General features: G+C 43.3%; 1 protein-coding gene across 1 annotated transcript in view; it reads left to right on the forward strand.

Annotated features, from left to right (window-relative positions):
- TIAM2 (TIAM Rac1 associated GEF 2) overlaps positions 1-19,840 on the forward strand; it is a 507,083-nt gene that overhangs the window by 66,921 nt on the left and 420,322 nt on the right. Inside the window, exon 3 of the mRNA XM_066596062.1 lies at positions 1,333-1,406. The gene's annotated coding sequence lies outside the window, so the exon portion shown is untranslated. The remainder of the gene's footprint in view (positions 1-1,332; positions 1,407-19,840) is intronic.

A 19,840-nucleotide genomic window follows, 5' to 3' on the forward strand; every position in this document is an offset into this window, starting at 1 on the left:
ACTGCACGATGTCAGTGCAGTTAGACACAACGATTATTGCTCTAAAGACGGCTTTTGAGCAGATTTTAAGCGATAATCATTGTGTCTGAATGGGCCTTTACCCAGTCTGCTACTCGGATTTCATTCGCTTTATATATTTGATTAGATTTTACAGTGTGTTTACCGCATACCTAAAAGCGTGACCATTGCATAAAGTGGCTCCAATGTGAAACTTAAAACACATTTAGTAGGTTATTTGTATTGTTTTTAGAGATTTTAGATCATCAGCTACATAGAATTATTTTTGTTCCTGCCTAACAAGGGAGGAGTAATCTAAAAAAAAGTAAGCTTACCTAAATATGGCCATGCTTTTTCAAGCATATTGACAAGTCGGTCTTCTCTTCTGCATCTTTTTAAGTTGTCATAGCACAGAAATGCAGACAGAAAACTGACCTAGCCTAACCACTCGGAGTAACATCACTATTGGGCGTGGAAACGAACTCTGGAAAAGTGTGCCTGTTATTAAAATTCCATAACTTCTATCAGCCAAAACTTCAACCCAGAAAATGATCCCAGTGCTGAACATATGTATATTATTATAACGCAGATCACGTGTTTCTGCAAGCTCTTACACTGTTACTGTAACATTCTAGGATTTATCAAGAATGTTTTTTCAAGACAAAATATGTTGGATGGACTGAAATCCCAACTTGCTATTCAAAGCCCTGCAGAGTTTACAATGTCTGACAGCATTTAAATCAAAATCACATGGTGCATGCCTATGGTGCATCTGGACAATGCTGTAGCTAAATTAAAGCATTAATCAAGTTCTGTATAGTAAATGCTTAACAGGCTTTAATTAAGGATCTTTGTAAGATATGAGATAGTGTTACAATCCAGTCTTCTCTCTACAGTGTTGTATAGCAACAATTTTAGGATAAAGTGTCAGAATAATCCTAAATGGTCTGTAGAATAGCAAGTAGAAGAGTCCTACGCTAATAAGAACGGGTGAACCAACCTATATTAATAACTTAAAAGAAAATGGTTCTGTTCACAATTGTACAACAGTACTAAGATTTCTCTACTCAAAATAGGACACCGCTTTCACATACAGCACATTAATAGAACTTGAAGGCCAGCATTGTCTAATCATTGGGTAGCTATTCTATGTAGTTACAGTAGTTCTCTATTACTGGCTGTTGACAAAGGCCAGTTGGCCGAAATGCGTTCAGCATTTTTTGCATACAACGTTTGCAAGCAGATTGTTTATTTAATGGACTATGTAATAAAGAAGAAAGTGTTTTTTATGGTTGAAGCTATCCTCCACCTTTTCTCTTTGAAATTTCACTATAGCCGCTAGCCGACGGCATTTTGAGGATCCAGTTCCCATTGCATCTTCCTAAAACTACCGTGATACTGCAGGAGAGGTGAGCCCATATTTCTATTTCAATTTTATTACTGTCATGCTTAGCAACTTGCAAATGCCTACTCCGTCCAGTGGTTGCAACCCCCTTACTTCTCCTGTCAGAATCCACAACCTCCTGTGACATAAGTTTCCTGTCTGTGTTGCCTATAGTGTGCTTATGCGTGGCATGCCTTTTAAAGGGCCAATGTGCACCCAGCTTTTCCATCCCTGGCTAACCTGGACAAAAGGGTGTCTAAACAATTAGTCCATCTGCTTTGCAAAGGTGTTCTATTATCCTGACTTTTTCTGGTTTGACTCACGTCTGTTACACTCAACTTTCCCATCTTCTCCACTCCTCACCTCGGCTATTTATTTGACCATGCTTAAGGCCCTTTTACGCGGTACGATTATCATTCTGGTTGTTTAAAACCTTGTGCTTCCGTGGGGTTTTGAATGATACCGTCCTGTGTAAAAACATGCAGAAACTGAATGACTGGACGTGAGTTGTCCAGTCATTCAGTTTTAAGCATGCTTAAAATCCCGAACGACCATCCTTTGGTGTAAACAGCAGTTGTTCAGTACTAAACGGCCGTTGCTTACAGTGAATGGAGAGGGGCAGGGGGAGAGAGTTCTCCTCCAGCTGCCCCGCCTCCCGTGCTGTTAGCACAGGAGCGAATATACAGGGACAAGTGTCAGGCATCATTTGCCCGACACTCGTTACATGTAAAAGAGCAAGGGGTTGGACCAGGTGGCCCTGGAGGTACTTTCCAACTCTACTGTTCTGATTCAAAGTAAGCATGGTCAAATTAATAGCCGAGGTGAGGAGTGGAGAACATGAGAAAGCTGAGCTTAACAGACATGAGTCAAACCAGAAAACATTACAATAGAATACCTTTGCAAAACTGCCTACCCTGACCTTTGGCCTGATTGATCGTTATAATAATAATAATCTTTATTTGTATAGTACCAACATATTCCGCAGCTCTTACAAAGACGGGAAATACAGAAAGACAAAAGTACAAAAATTTGAGAACCACGGTTACATGTAGTAATCAATTGATGGAAATAATAGGGATGAGGGTCCTGCTCCAACAAGCTTACATACTACAAGTAATAGGGTGATACAAAAGGTAAAGGGGCTGGAGATGTGCACGGTATGGTGAGGTGGAGAGTGAGGGATGCTAAACACAAACAATGGTCCGACATTAAACCGTGTGACGGCAGAAACGGGCAGTTGATGGTGGCTAGCAGGGATTGCAGTCAATAGGTCAGGGAGCAATGTTATCGGGCAGTGTACAGAGGGGTTTGGTTTAGGAGATACGGTATGCCTCCCTGTAGAGGTACATTTTTAGAGCATGCCTGAAGTTTTGAGAGTCATGGATTGCCCGGATAGCCTTTGGAAATGCGTTCCTGAGGACTGGTGCTACTCTGGAAAAGTTTTGGAGGCGGGAATAAGAGGTTCGAATTAAAGGGGCACTCAGTCTGGTTTCATTAGCATAGTGGAGAGCCCAGGCTGGGTGATGGATTGAGACAAGGGAGTCAATGTAGGGTGGCGCTGCGCCGTGGAAGGCTTTATGGATGAAGGTAGTGAGTTTAAATTGAATTCTGCATGTAACAGACAGCCAGTGCAGTGACAGGCACAGAGCAGAGGCGTCCGAGTAGCGGCTGGACAGGAAGATGAGCCTGGCTGCCACATTCAGGATGGATTGGAGAGGGTAGAGTCTGGCGCGGGGGAGGCCGATCAGCAGCGAGTTGCAATATCCAAACAAGGAGTGGATGAGGGCAACAGTGAAGGGTTTTTTTTTGTATATATTCTTTATTTTTCAATTTTAATAGGGGGGGGGGGGGTTACAACAGAAATAGAAATAAATCAGTGGTAAATCACATTACAAAACAATCAATCCTGTAACATACAAAGAACAATGACAGCTCTGCTGAGAATACACTCCAATATCAGAGAAAAGAGAAAAAACTATTAGAAATATAGAATAGAACATTTATGCATTACATACATATAGTAGAGTACATAAGTAATTCAATGGTTGGGGGGTATCAATTATTTATGGTGGTGGGCCAGGAATGTTGCGAAGAAATGTAAACCAGGGATCCCAGAGATTCATGAATTTCTCCAGACCCCCTTCACGTCTGGCTTTGACCTTCTCGAAAGAGCATATACTATTCACCTCATTATACCATTCTGGCATGGAGGGAATTGTGCTATCTCTCCAATGCCTGGGGATTAAAATTTTAGCTGCATTTGTGAGAAATGGAACAATAGATTTGTATTCAACTAGGAGACCTGGGATATCCACGTTCAAGAGGACAATCTCAGGTGTAAGGGTGAAATTCGTTTTACAAATAAAGCCAAGTGATCTTTGGATCTCCTCCCAGAATGGTTGTAGGATCGGGCATGAGAACCAAATATGGGTGAAGGTGCCAACACTATCTGAGCATCTCCAGCATAGGGGGGAATAATCAGAATCTATTTTGTTGAGTAGGGCTGGGGTTTTATACCATCTGGAGATAATTTTATAGTTTAATTCTTGAAACCTAGTGGAGGAGGGCGAATGTGAATTGCGGAGGATATCTTTTACTTTATCAGTAGTAAAATTGGTGTTTAGTTCGGTCTCCCATCGGGGTATAAAGGAGGGTTGTAGCCCATACTGTATCAGGGTCTTGTAGATTTTGGAGATTGCGTTTTTAACGGGTTGGGGGTTCCAGAATAATTTGTGGAATAGCAGATTCTGATCTGTGTCGACAATATCTGGAGAATGGAACCTGATTGTATCCCTAATGATACATAACTCTTTGTAATTAAATATAGTATCTCCTTGTTGGTTTAAAAATTGGAAATCATGTGCTACGGAATCATCTATTATGAGACAACGGGATTGCAATGAGGCTAGGTAGGTATCTTTTCTAATTTTTTGCTTAAGTACTCTGAATTTGTTGGGAATTAACAGGAAAAGTGAGGTGAAACCGCTAATCTGAGGTACCAGTTTGTGTTTTTTGTTGGATTTATGCCATATATTCAAAGTTAGCCGGGTGAAAGGGTTTTGGATCTCTTGTAATGATGTTTTGTTAAGTGGGGTGGACCACATTGAGAGTTTCTGATCGTTGTTTAGGGGGGAAAGTTCCAACTCCACCCACAGTTTAGAACTTGCTTGGCGGGATAAGTCCACCATGCGATTCAGATGTGACGCAATCCAGTATATTTCAAAGTCTGGGAGTCCTATGCCTCCCTCTCTTTTTGTTTTGATAAGAGTTGCATGTTTAACCCTATGTCCTTTACCTTGCCAAATGAATTTTGCTATGAGATTTTTCAATTTGGCAAAAAAGCTCTGAGGGATCTCTATTGGCAACGTTTGTAGTACATATAATATTTTTGGTAAGCAGACCATTTTGATTAAATTCTTCCTGCCAAACCAGGAAATAGGCAAAGTGTTCCAGGAGATAAGATCCTTTTCGATTTTCTCGAGTAGGGGGACAAAATTTAATTTATAGAGATCTGCAAGGTTCCGGGATATTCTCGCCCCCAGATATGTAATTTGTTCACTTGAATTTTTAAAAGGTGAGATTTTTAAAATTTCTGTCCACTGGTCTGGCTCTATATTTATATTCAACAATTCTGATTTTGTGAGATTTAGTTTGAAATTGGATATTCGGCCAAAGTTCTTAACCCCTTAACGACCAGCCCATAGTGTTTTTACGTCCTCCCGAAGTGGGCCTTATTCTCTGAGGACGTAAAAACATGTGTCCTGCAGAGAATAATGCCCCTCGGGCTGTGGACGTGACAGCTCCATGCTGTCGGTGTCCACAGGTAGCTGACAGCATGGAGCTGTCATCCCGGGCTGTTCGGACCCCCCCCCCCGGCATTGCGATCGGCGCTATGCAATGGATAGAGCCGATCGCAAAAAAAGTAAATAAAGTGCCCAAAAAGTTAAAGATTCAGCTGCTCCGATGGATCGGATCCATCGGAGCAGCTGAAATTACTCACCGAGGTCCGCGGCACGGCTCCCCGCTGTCCCGATGCTTCGAGCCCCGTAGCTGTCCTTCTGCACATGCGCGCCAGGCGGCATTACGTCAGCCGCATGCGCAGAAGGCCCGGCGGCGCGGAAAATTTAAAATCTCCCGGCTCCTGTAGGTAGCCGGGAGGAAGGAGATGTCAGCGGGGCTGGATAACGGCGATCGCGGAAAAGTGCAAAAAAGTGTAAAAAAAGAAAAGTTTCACCCTTCATGGATCGGATCCATGAGGGGAGGTGAAAATACTCACCTCAGGTCCGCCGATGTCCTCCGGCCGGTGTCTGGACCCCCCGCTGGCTTCTGCGATGTGCCGATGCGGCGCGCATGCGCAGAAGCCGGCGAGCCCGGCAAATTCAAAATCTCCCTGCACCCGGCTGTCACAGATAGCCGAGTGCAGGGAGATATGACTGGGGACCGCTGTATGCGGTTTCCAGTCATATGATCACCGTTATCCATCAGATAACGGTGATCATATAAAGTTAAAAAGTAAAAAAAAAAAAAAAGTTTAAAAAGTTAAAGTTTCATCTCCCCTTACGGATCGTGAGACCACCGCACCGCAGCAAAATTACAAAGCCTCACAGAGCGCCACTTTTTACACCCCATACCTGCTGCTGAGGTTACGAAATACCCCCCAAAATACATGAGAGGAGGGGGGGGGGGGGATACCCGGTTTTCTTGCCCCATGTGCCCATCCCAAGCAGCCTCCGTGATTACCCGTCTTCAGACATAAAACGCAGTTTATATTATTACCTTTATCTAATATTTAGGGAATGCCAAAAAAATGGGGATGGCGGGGGGGGGGGGGGGGATTATTTTTAGGAAGTCAATTTTTTTTCTGTATAAGTGGGCAATGGGGCCTGGAATTTTATTCAGTTCTGCCCAGAAATCCAGCGGGCATTCCCTCCATTATAGGCCTAGCCATGTGTCCTGTAAGTAGATTAGGGCCACAATGGGTATGTTTCTGAACACGGGACAAACGGGGGGATCCATTTTGGGGTGAACGTCTTCATTCCTATGTACACTGTAAAAAAAAAACTGTTTTTAAATTGACAAAATTGCCAAACAAATGAAAATTGTAATTTTTTCCTTTTGCTTTGCTTAGATTCATTCAAATACTTTGGGGTCAAAATACGCAGTACACCCCTAGATGAATTTGTTAAGGGGTCTAGTTTTCAAAATGGGGTCATTTGTGGGGGTTCTCTATCGTTTTGGCCGCTCAATGGCTCTACAAGTGGGCAATGGGGACTGGAATTTATTCCGTTGTACCCTGAAATCCAATGGGTGCTCCTTCCATTATAGGCCTAGCTATGTTTCCTGTAAGTAGATTAGGGCCACAATGGGTATGTTTCTGAACACGGGACAAACGGGGGTATCCATTTTGGGGTGAACGTCTTCATTCCTATGTACACTGTCCAAAAAAAACAGTTTTTAAATTGACACAATTGCAAACAAAATGAAAATCATAATTTTTTCCTTCTGCTTGGCTTAGATTCATTCAAAAACTGTGAAGCCAAAAAAGTCATCCTACCCCTAGATAAATTCGTTAGGGGGTCTACTTTTTTCAAAATGGTGTCACTTGTGGGCGTTCTCCATCGTTTTAGTCACTCAATGGCTCTACAAGTGTGCAATAGGGCCTAAATCTCCTTCAAGCAAAATTTCTGTTCCGAAAGCCACCGATTGCTCCTTTCATTTTGGGCCCCATTGTGCATCCAGACGTAAGATTAGGGCCACAATGGGTATGTTTCTGAGCACGGGACAAACAGGGGTATCCATTCTGGGGTGCAAATCCTAATTTTCATGTGTACTATAGAAAAAAGTCCTGACTTTAAAATGACATATTTGCAAAAATATGAAATTTTAGTTTTTCTCTTCTAAATTGCATTGACTCCTGAAAAAAAACTGTGGGGTTAAAATACTCATGACACCCCTGAGTGAATATGTTAAGGGGTGTAGTTTATAAAATGGGGTCACTTGTGGGGGTTCTCGATAGTTTTGGTCACTCAATGATTCTACAAGTGGGCAATGGGGCCTAAATCTCCTTCAAGCAAAATTTCTGTTCCGAAAGCCACCGATTGCTCCTTTCTGTGCATCCAGACATATGATTAGGGCCACAATGGGTATGTTTCTGAGCACGGGAGAAACAGGGGTATCCATTTTGGGGTGCAAGTCTTCATTCATATATGTGCTGTACAAAAAAACTGCTTTTAAAATGACAGAATTACCAAAAAAATGAAAATTGTAATTTTTTTCCTTCGGCTTGGCTTAGATTCATTCAAAAACTGTGAAGTCAAAAAAGTCATTATACCCCTAGATAAATTCGTTAAGGGGTCTACTTTTCAAAATGGGGTCACTTGTGGGGGTTCTCGATAGTTTTGGTCACTCAATGATTCTACAAGTGGGCAATGGGGCCTAAATCTCCTTCAAGCAAAATTTCTGTTCCGAAAGCCACCGATTGCTCCTTTCATTTTGGGCCCCATTGTGCATCCAAACGTAAGATTAGGGCCACAATGGGTATGTTTCTGAGCACGGGACAAACAGGGGTATCCATTCTGGGGTGCAAATCCTAATTTTCATGTGTACTATAGAAAAAAGTCCTGTCTTTAAAATGACATATTTGCAAAAATATGAAATTTTTGTTTTTCTCTTCTAAATTGCATTGACTCCTGAAAAAAAACTGTGGGGTTAAAATACTCATGACACCCCTCAGTGAATACGTTAAAGGGTGTAGTTTTTAAAATGGGGTCACTTGTGGGGGTATCTATCATTTTGACTCCTATGAGCTTTTCCAATCTTGGATTGGTGTAGGAAAACAAAGTGTTCCTCAAAATGCTGAAAAGTAATGTTACATTTGTACGTCTCCTAAAAAAAAACTAGTTTTTCCAATGTGCGCCCAAAATAAAGTAAACGGATGGAAATATAAATCTTAGCAAAAATTTTTATATTATGTTTGCACATATTTGAGATATTGCAGTTGGAAATGTGAAAAAATTACGACTTTTTCAAAATTTTCCCAATTTTGGCGCTTTTAATAAATAAACACAAACTCTATCAGTCTTTTTTTTCCACCTAAATGAAGTACAACATGTAGCGAAAAAACAATGTCAGAATCGCTTGGATATGCAAAACCTTTCTGGTGTTTTTCCATGCTAAAGTGACACGTGTCAGATTTGCAAAATTTGGCCTGCTCATTAATGCGCAAACAGGCTTGGTCACTAAGGGGTTAAATTCTTGCAGAATGTAAGGAATTGAGTTTTGGGGTTATGTAAGAAAAAAAAACATGTCATCTGCGTAGGAGGCTGATTTGTGTTCCCTACAATCCCATTTCATGCCTGCAATTTTATCATTTTGTCTAATTTTTTCCAGAAAGGTCTCCATAGTAAGAACAAATAATAGAGGGGATAGGGGGCACCCTTGCCTGGTGCCGTTGCTAATATGGACTGGGAGAATTCCGAGTTTATTTTAATTTTAGCGGAGAGAAGGGAGTACAGCGCCATAATCTTATCTATGAATAGTTCTGGGAAACCAAATTTTTGAAGTGACATTCTAAGAAATAACCAATCAACCCTATCAAAGGCCTTCTCTGCATCAGTGGTGAGCAGGGCTAATGGGGATTTGCTGTGGTGGGCTTGGTGTATCAGATTTAGTAGTTTTGTGGTATTATCCTTTGCCTCCCTATTTGGTATAAAGCCCACTTGTTCGGGACTGATTAAACAAGGCAGTATTAATTTTATTCTGTTGGCTAGGATTTTAGCATATAGCTTGACATCGTTATTAATTAAAGATATGGGTCTATAGCTGCTGCATAAAGTAGCATCTTTTCCTTCTTTGGGGATTAAGGTTATGTGTGCCTTCAATGCTTCTTTTTGGAACGGATTTTCAGTGCTAATGAAGTTGAAATAATGTACCAAATGTGGTGTGAGAGTTTCTTTGAAGGTTTTAAAGTAAAGGAAACCATCGGGACCTGGGCTTTTCCCATTTGGGGCGGATTGGATACTTTCCTCCACTTCTTGGGGAGAGATCGGTTCAAGGATAGATTGTAGTTGACTTGTGGGTACGTTAGTAAGGTTAACCGAGTCCAGAAAATCACGGATCTTTTGATGTTTAATGGTTATTGACTCCTTGGGATTTCGAATATTATATAGATCAGTGTAGAAATGCATGAAAAATATTGGAGATATCTGCAGTTTTGTACTGCATTTTATCATATTTATCTTTTATTTTAGGAATGAATGAGTTTTAATTTGGGCTGCAAGCTTTTTACCACATTTGTCAGCGAAGGCATAGTGTTTATATTTTGCAAAGAAGAGGTATTTTCCAAATTTTTGGTTAAGGAGCTCTTTTAGTTTAATACGCAGGTTAAACAGGTGTTTTTCATGTTGGGGTGAGAACGTTTTCTTGTTACATGATTCTATGTTTTTAATCTGCTCAATGAGAGAGGAAGTCTCTCTCTCTTTTTCTTTCTTCTTTCTAGTACCCACGCGTCTTTCTCCTGCAGATGCCAGGCCACGCCCCCAACAGTGAACGTTTTTAGCGTGTCTACGGTGAGAAAAGAGCGGATTCTTGTAAAGTTCTTGAGGTGCAGCTGACATATTCGGGCCAGAGATTGAATGTAGGGGGTAAAGGAGAGATCAGCGTCGAATATGACCGCAAGACAGTGGGCGTGCTGTCTGGCAGTTATGGAGGTGCCACACACTGAGATGGAGATGTCAGCATAAAGTCAGTTAGTAGAGGGCGGAAAAACCAGTAGGTCAGTTTTAGAGAGGTTTAGTTTTAGGTAGAGAGAGGACATAGTGTTAGAGACAGCGGACAGAGAGACAGTGATGTTTCGAAGGAAAGGTGCAGAGATGTCATGGGAAGGGGTGTATAGCTGGGTGTTGTCAGTGTAGAGGTGGTATCGGAGGCCAAAACTCCTGATGGTTTGTCCAATAGGGGCTGTGTAGATGGAGAAAAGGAGGCGGCCGAGGACCGAGCCCTGGGGGACCCGAACAGCAAGGGGAAGAGGAGGGGAGGTAGAGCCAGCAAAGGAGACGCTGAATGAGCTGTCAGATAGGTAAGAGGAGAACCAGGAGAGAGCAGTGTCCTTTAGACCGATGGAGCGAACCATACTTAGAAGGGGTTTGTGGTCAACAGTGTCAAATGCTGCGGAGAGGTCGAGGAGGATCATTAGGGAGTAATTGACCCTCAATTAGGCTGTCGTTTGACACCCTTGTAAGGGCAGTTTCTGTCGAGTGTAGGGTTCGGAAGCCGGACTGTAGGGGTCGAGAAGAGAGTTTTCTGATAGATAGCTTAAAAGGCGGGAGCAAACCAGGTGTTCCAATAGTTTGGAGGTGAAGGGGAGATTAGAGATGGGTCGGTAGTTGGCAGCATCAGTCGCATCAAGAGTCTGCTTCTTTAGCAGTGGGGATATGATGGCGTGTTTGAAAGAAGAAGGCAAGATGCCAGAGGTCAGAGAGAGGTTGACTATTGTGGTGAGATGAGAGATAACCACTGGGGAGAGGGATGGGAGGAGGTGTGAGGGGAAAGGGTCGCTAGCGCAGGTGGTGGGGCAAGCAGAGGAAAGCAATTTGGACACTTCTTCCTCTGTCATTGGTCTGAGTACAGGCAGTGAGCAGGAGCTAGATACAGTGCTAATGAGACTAGGGTCAGGGCTAATCTGAGATTGGGAAGTTATTTCCTGATGGATGTCATCAATTTTCTTTTTAACCCCTTAACGACCAGCCCATAGTGTTTTTACATCCTCCCGAAGTGGGCCTTATTCTCTGAGGACGTAAAAACATGCTTCCTGCAGAGAATAATGCCCCTCGGGCTGTGGACGTGACAGCTCCATGCTGTTGGTGTCCGCAAGTAGCTGACAGCATGGAGCTGTCATTCCGGGCTGTTCGGAGCCCCCCCCCCCCCCCGGCATTGCGATCGGCGCTATGCAATGGATAGCGCCGATCGCAAAAAAGTAAATAAAAGTGCAATAAAAGTTAAAGATTCAGCTGCTCTGATGGATCGGATCCATCGGAGCAGCTGAAATTACTCACCGATGTCCATCGCACGACTCCCAGCTGTCCCGATGCTCCGGGCGCCGTAGCCGTCCTTCTGCGCATGCGCGCCTAGCGGCATTACGTCAGCCGCATGCGCAGAAGGCCCGGCGGCGCGGGAGACTTAAAATCTCCTGGCTCCCGGCTCCTGTAGGTAGCCGGGAGGCAGGAGATGTCAGCGGGGACTGCGGTGAGCGGTCCCCGGTACCGCGATCGCCGTTATCCAATGGATAGCGGCGATCGCAAAAAAGTTTAAAAAAAGAAAAGTTTCACCTCCCCTCATGGATCGGATCCATGAGGGGAGGTGAAAATACTCACCTCAGGTCCGCCGATGTCCTCCGGACGGTGTCTGGACCCCCCGCTGGCTTCTGCGATGTGCCGATGCGGCGCGCATGCGCAGAAGCCGGCGAGCCCGGCAAATTCAAAATCTCCCTGCACCCGGCTGTCACAGATAGCCGAGTGCAGGGAGATATGACTGGGGACCGCTGTATGCGGTTTCCAGTCATATGATCACCGTTATCCATCAGATAACGGTGATCATATAAAGTTAAAAAGTTAAAAAAAAAAAAAAAAGTTAAAAGTAAAAAAAAAAAAAAAAAGTTAAAGTTTCATCTCCCCTTATGGATCGTATCCGTAAGGGGGGATGAAATTACGTACCCAAGGTCCCGGATTTGTTCCCTGGTGGGATGTTGATCCGCGGATGTTACCCCAGCTTCGGCGCATGCGCCCGTCAGCATGATGGCGGACGCATGCGCAAAAGTGAAAGATTGCCCAAGAAATATAAAATCTCCCTGCTGCTGGCTACAAAAGGTAGCCAAGAGCCTGGAGATATCACGGGGAGCCGCGGTATGCGGTTACTGGTCACGTGATTGCCGTTATCCAATGCATAATGGCGATCACGTAAAAGTTCTTTAAAAAGTGGCAGTTTCATTTCCCCTCACCGATGCGATCGGTGGGGGGAGATGAAACATCTTCTCGGAGGCTTCCGCATTTGAATCCAGATGCGATTATCCTCCATGGACCCTTCCGGCTGCTGCGCATGCGCCCGCCGGCAAAATGCCGGACACATTCGCAGGAGCCGGGAAGCCCAGGAAATGTTAAATCTCCTTGCTCCCAGCGACCAACGGTTGCTGAGTGCTTGGAGCAGTGACCGGTGGCCTCGCTGAGCGGTCCCCGGTCACATGATAAAGTAGCGAACTAACATTAGGCCGGTCACGCGTGACCGGAGAGGAATTACAGGTTCTGCATGCGCTTGATCAGCGGTAATCCACGGATCAATCGCATGCATTGGATTACACAATTCCCCCCAATTAGCGGGTCGGAATTACGTAATCCACTCGCAGAAACAGAACACAGCATGCTATATTTTACCACGAATATCTGCGACCTAGAGCCCTTTGTGCTCTATGACCACGGATATACTCGCACCCCATATGCAAACACATTGTGTACGGGCTGCGGGTACCCGAGTCATCTCTAAGCGACGGCGCGGGAAATGCAAACAAAAAACCGCCTGTGTGAGTAGGCAGTTATGCGCAGTACATTACGCAACCGTACGCAGGGTCACAGCCGGGCTCACAGCTGGAATCCGCTGTGGGCCTCAGCAAGCGGATTCCACCTACGGCCGTGTGAGCCCGGCGTTATTCAGACCGCTACCTGTAATCCGTAATTTACAAGAAGCCCCGGGAACGCTCGCCTTCCTGCAGTTCCAGGAGCAGCTTGTTGAGCGCCTTCTCTGTGAGACCGCTGCACCGCAGCAAGATTACAAAGCCTCACAGCGCCACTTTTTACACCCCATCCCCGCTGCTGAGGTTACGAAATACCCCCCAAAATACATGAGAGGGGGGGAGGGATACCTGGTTTTCTTGCCCCATGTGCCCAGCCCAACCAGCCTCCGTAATTACCCCTGTCTTCGGACATAAAACGCATTTATATTATTACCTTTATCTAATATTTAGGGAATGCCAAAAAATGGGGGGGGGGGGGGATTATTTTTAGGAAGTCAATTTTTTTTCCGTATAAGTGGGCAATGGGGCCTTGAATTTATTCAGTTCTGCCCTGAAATCCAGCGGGCATTCCCTCCATTATGGGCCTAGCCATGTGTCCTGTAAGTAGATTAGGGCCACAATGGGTATGTTTCTGAACAGGGGACAAACAGGGGTATCCATTTTGGGGTGAAAGTCTTCATTCCTATGTACACTGTACAAAAAAAACAGTTTTTAAATTGACAAAATTGCCAAACAAATGAAAATCGTAATTTTTTCCTTTTGCTTTGCTTAGATTCATTCAAATACTTTGGGGTCAAAATATGCAGTACACCCCTAGATGAATTTGTTAAGGGGTCTAGTTTTTAAAATGGGTCATTTGTGGAGGTTCTCTATCGTTTTGGACGCTCAATGGCTCTACATGTGGGCAATGGGGACTGGAATTTATTCCGTTGTACCCTGAAATCCAACGGGTGCTCCTTCCATTATAGGCCTAGCTATGTTTCCTGTAAGTAGATTAGGGCCACAATGGGTATGTTTCTGAACACGGGACAAATGGGGGTATCCATTTTGGGGCGAAAGTCTTCATTCCTATGTACACTTTCCAAAAAAACCAGTTTTTAAATTGACACAATTGCCAAAAAAATGAAAATCGTAATTTTTTCCTTCTGCTTGGCTCAGATTCATTCAAAAACTGTGAAGTCAAGAAAGTCATCCTACCCCTAGATAAATTCGTTAAGGGGTCTACTTTTCAAAATGGGGTCACTTGTGGGCGTTCTCCATCGTTTTGGTCACTCAAGGGCTCTACAAGTGGGCAATGGGGACTAAATCTCCTTCAAGCAAAATTTCTGTTCCGAAAGCCACCGGTTGCTCCTTTCATTTTGGGCCCCATTGTGCATCCAGACATATGATTAGGGCCACAATGGGTATGTTTCTGAGCACGGGAGAAACAGGGGTATCCATTTTGGGGTGCAAGTCTTCATTCATATATGTGCTGTACAAAAAAACTGCTTTTAAAATGACAGAATTACCAAAAAAATGAAAATTGTAATTTTTTTCCTTCGGCTTGGCTTAGATTCATTCAAAAACTGTGAAGTCAAAAAAGTCATTATACCCCTAGATAAATTCGTTAAGGGGTCTACTTTTCAAAATGGGGTCACTTGTGGGGGTTCTCCATAGTTTTGGTCACTCAATGGCTCTACAAGTGGGCAATGGGGCCTAAATCTCCTTCAAGCAAAATTTCTGTTCCGAAAGCCACCGGTTGCTCCTTTCATTTTGGGCCCCATTGTGCATCCAGACATATGATTAGGGCCACAATGGGTATGTTTCTGAGCACGGGAGAAACAGGGGTATCCATTTTGGGGTGCAAGTCTTCATTCATATATGTGCTGTACAAAAAAACTGCTTTTAAAATGACAGAATTACCAAAAAAAATGAAAATTGTAATTTTTTTCCTTCGGCTTGGCTTAGATTCATTCAAAAACTGTGAAGTCAAAAAAGTCATTATACCCCTAGATAAATTCGTTAAGGGGTCTACTTTTCAAAATGGGGTCACTTGTGGGGGTTCTCGATAGTTTTGGTCACTCAATGATTCTACAAGTGGGCAATGGGGCCTAAATCTCCTTCAAGCAAAATTTCTGTTCCGAAAGCCACCGATTGCTCCTTTCATTTTGGGCCCCATTGTGCATCCAAACGTAAGATTAGGGCCACAATGGGTATGTTTCTGAGCACGGGACAAACAGGGGTATCCATTCTGGGGTGCAAATCCTAATTTTCATGTGTACTATAGAAAAAAGTCCTGTCTTTAAAATGACATATTTGCAAAAATATGAAATTTTTGTTTTTCTCTTCTAAATTGCATTGACTCCTGAAAAAAAACTGTGGGGTTAAAATACTCATGACACCCCTCAGTGAATACGTTAAAGGGTGTAGTTTTTAAAATGGGGTCACTTGTGGGGGTATCTATCATTTTGACTCCTATGAGCCTTTCCAATCTTGGATTGGTGTAGGAAAACAAAGTGTTCCTCAAAATGCTGAAAAGTAATGTTACATTTGTACGTCTCCTAAATGGTTAAAAAAAAACGAAAGTTTTTCCAATGTGCGCCCAAAATAAAGTAAACGGATGGAAATATAAATCTTAGCAAAAATTTCTATATTATGTTTGCACATATTTGAGATATTGCAGTTGGAAATGTGAAAAAATGACGATTTTTTCAAAATGTTCCCAATTTTGGCGCTTTTAATAAATAAACACAAATTCTATCGGTCTTTTTTTTCCACCTAAATGAAGTACAACATGTGGCGATAAAACAATGTCAGAATCGCTTGGATATGCAAAACCTTTCTGGTCTTTTTCCATGCTAAAGTGACACGTGTCAGATTTGCAAAATTTGGCCTGGTCATTAAGGCGTAAACAGGCTTAGTCACTAAGGGGTTAAAGTAGGCAGCCAGCTCAACAGCACTGACATCCGTCACCGAGGGCTGCAGTTTAGGGCTGACAAGGGAGTGAAAAGTATCAAAGAGCCGTTTAGGGTTGTGCGACAGTGAGGAGAGGAGAGAGGTCAAATAAACTTGTTTGGCATGGTGGAGGGCGAGTAGGTTCTGAGCATAAAATTTGTAGTGGAGAAAGTCCTCGGACATTTGCGACTTTCTCCACAACTGTTCAGCACTTTTCGAGCACCACCATGGTCTGCATCGAATGGCTTGGGTCACGGAGGCTGTCGCTTCATCCAGGGCATGTTTGAGAGCGGTGCTGTAGTGTGCGGCAGCCAGGTTGGGGCAGGAGAGGAGAGAGATAGGGGAGAGAGTAGCCTGTAGGGACTCAGAAAAGTTCTAGGTGTAAATGGCCTGAAGGTTCCTGTAAGTACGGTAGGTAGGAGGGTCTGAATAGATGTTAGGGAATCCTAATCAGCTGCCACAAGATCAAGCCTATTTCTGTAGTAACAGTCTGGGGTTTCCTGCAGCGAAGACCAGATCCTGATTGATTGGAATAAAAGATGAATGCAGTGTTGACAGTAAGGACCGCTGTCCACGGCAGTGATTTCGCCAGTGGTAAACTGCCGGCGAATCGCCCCGGCACCTGTCCACAAGCGGAGAATCATTGCGATTCTCCGCTCGCGGCGGGTAATTTGCAGCGTGCTGCGAATTACCCTAATTCTCCGCGGTCAGCCTATCTATTATATAGGGCTGACCGGTGGAGATTCGGCGGCGGCTCCTGCTCCCGGGCGGCGGCGGAGCTTCGCCGCGGGATACCGCATCGCCCGTGGACAGCTGACCTAACAAATGGTTAATCTTAAAATTAATTATCCTTTCTAGTGGCGTATTATCTAAATGTTCTATTACTCCACTGTTGAAGCCACTGTAAAGAATATATTAGAGAATTGCTCAAACAGTATTTAACAAATTAACTCAAAATTTTGGGCACTGTGGTTGCCTTGTGGTTAGCTCTGTTGGCTTGTAGCACTGTGGTCCTAGGTTTGAATCTGACAAGTACAATATTGCATAGCATAACATTTGGATGTTCTCACCATGCTTGCTTATGTTTCCCCAAGGTACTTCTATTGCCACCAAGCACATAGGTTAATTGGCTCACTATGAATATAGGGGCATCTACAGGTCGTCCCAGCGATAGTGTCTCAGTGAATAGAGACGGAGTGGGCTGGTGGTTGTGCCCACCCACCTCAATTCACAGTAAATGAACGACTGCCTGTTAACACGTATAGACAGAAAGGTCCGGGAGCTTGGGCTATGTGAAAAATAGTTTTCTGCTTTATTTATACATCAGTGCACATGCATCAGCACTACACGGAGAACGCGTTTCGATTGTCTCAAAATCTTGTTCACGTAATCTCAACGTTACATCCTGTTTCCTTAAAACCACACTTCATTAAAAACACTTGATTTTTAACCCCTTGCTATTTTCTAGGATCAATGCGTAGCTACTAACTCCCTGCTCTCGAGATTGCAGAAGTACCATTTAGCTCTTATTTAAATAGTTCAATCTTCCTTTCGGCACATTCATTATTTTCATAGCATTATTCTTTTATATGCATTTTAATAAGGATTTGTTATACCTATGGGAAGCCACCTATTATATGTTATTTTAAATATCACTACTGTTCTCATGCGCTACTGCAATATATTTATATTCACCATATGCCAAATTGGCAACAGGTTTCACCTTCAATCTGTTGGTACTTATGACTTATATATGTATCTCTACAAAAAAAACAAACCAAAAACATTTTAAGAAAGCAGGATGTAACGTTGAGATTAGGTGAACAAGATTTTGAGAAAATCGAAACACGTTCTCCGTGTAGTCCTGATGCATGTGCACCGATGTATAAATAAAACAGGAAACTATTTTTTACATAGCCCAAGTTCCCGGACTTTTTTGTTTATATGTTGTATAAACCACTGAGTGATAAAAGGCGAGGAAATATTCCTGCTGAGGAAAGCAAAGAAAGGAGCGAGCATAATTTAACGGAAGGGGGAGATGACTTTTCGATTTATTGTGTGCCTGTTAACACGGACTGATCTGTTTTTCAGTGTTATGCATGCAGAAACTGAATGAAGAACGAGAGGCGAACAAGTTTTTGTTGGTTAAGTCAGGACAGCATTTACACTGAACGATAATGATTCAGATTCCCGCTGGTCGCAGAATCTGAATGGATTATTGGCCCACGTACAAAGAGCCTAAGTGTGTTAATGTTAGGGAAAGTACATTGTCAACCCCAGAGAGGATGGGTATGCCCCCATTCCACCACAATTTGTCTGGTTCCAATAGGATCCCCTCGGCAATATTACATGTTATATCACTAATTACTTTAGAAGGGTCGATGATCTGAGGATTATTTCGATTGCCAGATTGTAGCCAGGAAAGAATTTTTTCGCTTAAATGGAAAAAAAAATGGCTTCTATCTCATTGTTTTTTGGTTTTTTTTGCCTTCCCCTGGATCAACATTTGGGGGTAATAAGTAGTTTTATGTACGTTGCTGATTCTGCTATATAGCTTTATGTCAGTTAAATCTTTGAATTCTAGACCTTCATCTCCTTGACTACCTCCGATCATGCTGAAACTCCCACACGCTTCTGCATTGTTACTTCTTTATATTAATCCCCTGCAGCCTGGCTGTTGTTGCCATACAATCAGATTTCTATAAAGCCCTGAATTAGTCTACATCATGTCAGTTTTGTTTCAAGCACTTGTTACATCAAAGTCTGTTTTTTAAAAGATCATTGAAATCTTAGTAAAAGGCAGTTTAGGTGGTTGTATTTTGGATTTAAATGGGGTTTTCCACCGCAGTAGGTTACAGCAAATCATTAGGGTATGCCATAGTTAGTTTGATTGGAGTAAAACCAGCATCTGAGAGCCAGCAATAAATAAAGTTGTGCAGGACAGCAAGCTTTAGGTGCTAATAAAACGTTACATCCCACACGATCTGTCTTTTATTTACTCCATTGTCATAAAAACAGCACTGACGTTTCGACTACGTAGTGTAGTCTTTGTCAAGCTCACAATTCAAATACAGATACACCCTTTGAACCTTAGAACCTCAAACCAATCAGATTGTTACAAATCAATAAAAACATACAAACATATGTGTGTGGATATTTTCATACCATTCTGGATTAGATTGCTCTCAGCCGTCACTGCAGACCATCCCGACGTTCAAGAGGCTCCACTGCGCATGCATGAGAGTCACAGGAGCTCTCGTGTTATGCTGGACCAAAGTATGCAAAATTAGGGTAGCGCTCCGGAGTTACGGGTATATCACTGTTTATATTATACTCCACAATATAAGGAATGCACTCACCCGGTGTTCAATGGAGTTCCCCCCTGGATGATCTCCACTGACACCCCATATCCGGATAATCCTTCAGAAAATATCGGTCGTCCCCTCGTATCCTGCTGGGCTAGTCAGCAGGAGAGCCGCGCTGTCCTCCGTCTCTCATCTAGAGAGCCGCTTGCAATATAGTGTAAAAGAAAACCTGGACCCGCGCTCAGGACCACACACTCCGATGTCGCTATTACTACTATTTTAAATTTATTCCGTACAACGCGTTTTGTCCTAGTGATAGGACTTTATCAAGTACATAATCCATAAATAAAACATGTTAAAATCACTGTATTTATAGTTTAAATCATTAATTACCTTATCCCTTGATGTCCGCGCCGTCCCATGCCTCCTCCAGCGTCCTGCGGCGTCTCGCCCCGTGTGTGCGTGTCTGATGACGCGTAATCACGTGGTGCGCTGACGTCACCTGCTCGGGCGCTGCTCCTTGTGTGGGAGAGAGTGAAGACGGCCCGGACTACAAACCTTGTAATGCAAAATTTGTAATAAAACACATCAGTATTGGTGTCTAGCCTCCACCAATATCTTATAAATTAAACTTATTTGTATGTAAAATAATAAATAAAT

The sequence above is a fragment of the Eleutherodactylus coqui genome, chromosome 3 (genome assembly GCF_035609145.1).
Source record: "Eleutherodactylus coqui strain aEleCoq1 chromosome 3, aEleCoq1.hap1, whole genome shotgun sequence".
Lineage (NCBI taxonomy): Eukaryota > Metazoa > Chordata > Amphibia > Anura > Eleutherodactylidae > Eleutherodactylus > Eleutherodactylus coqui.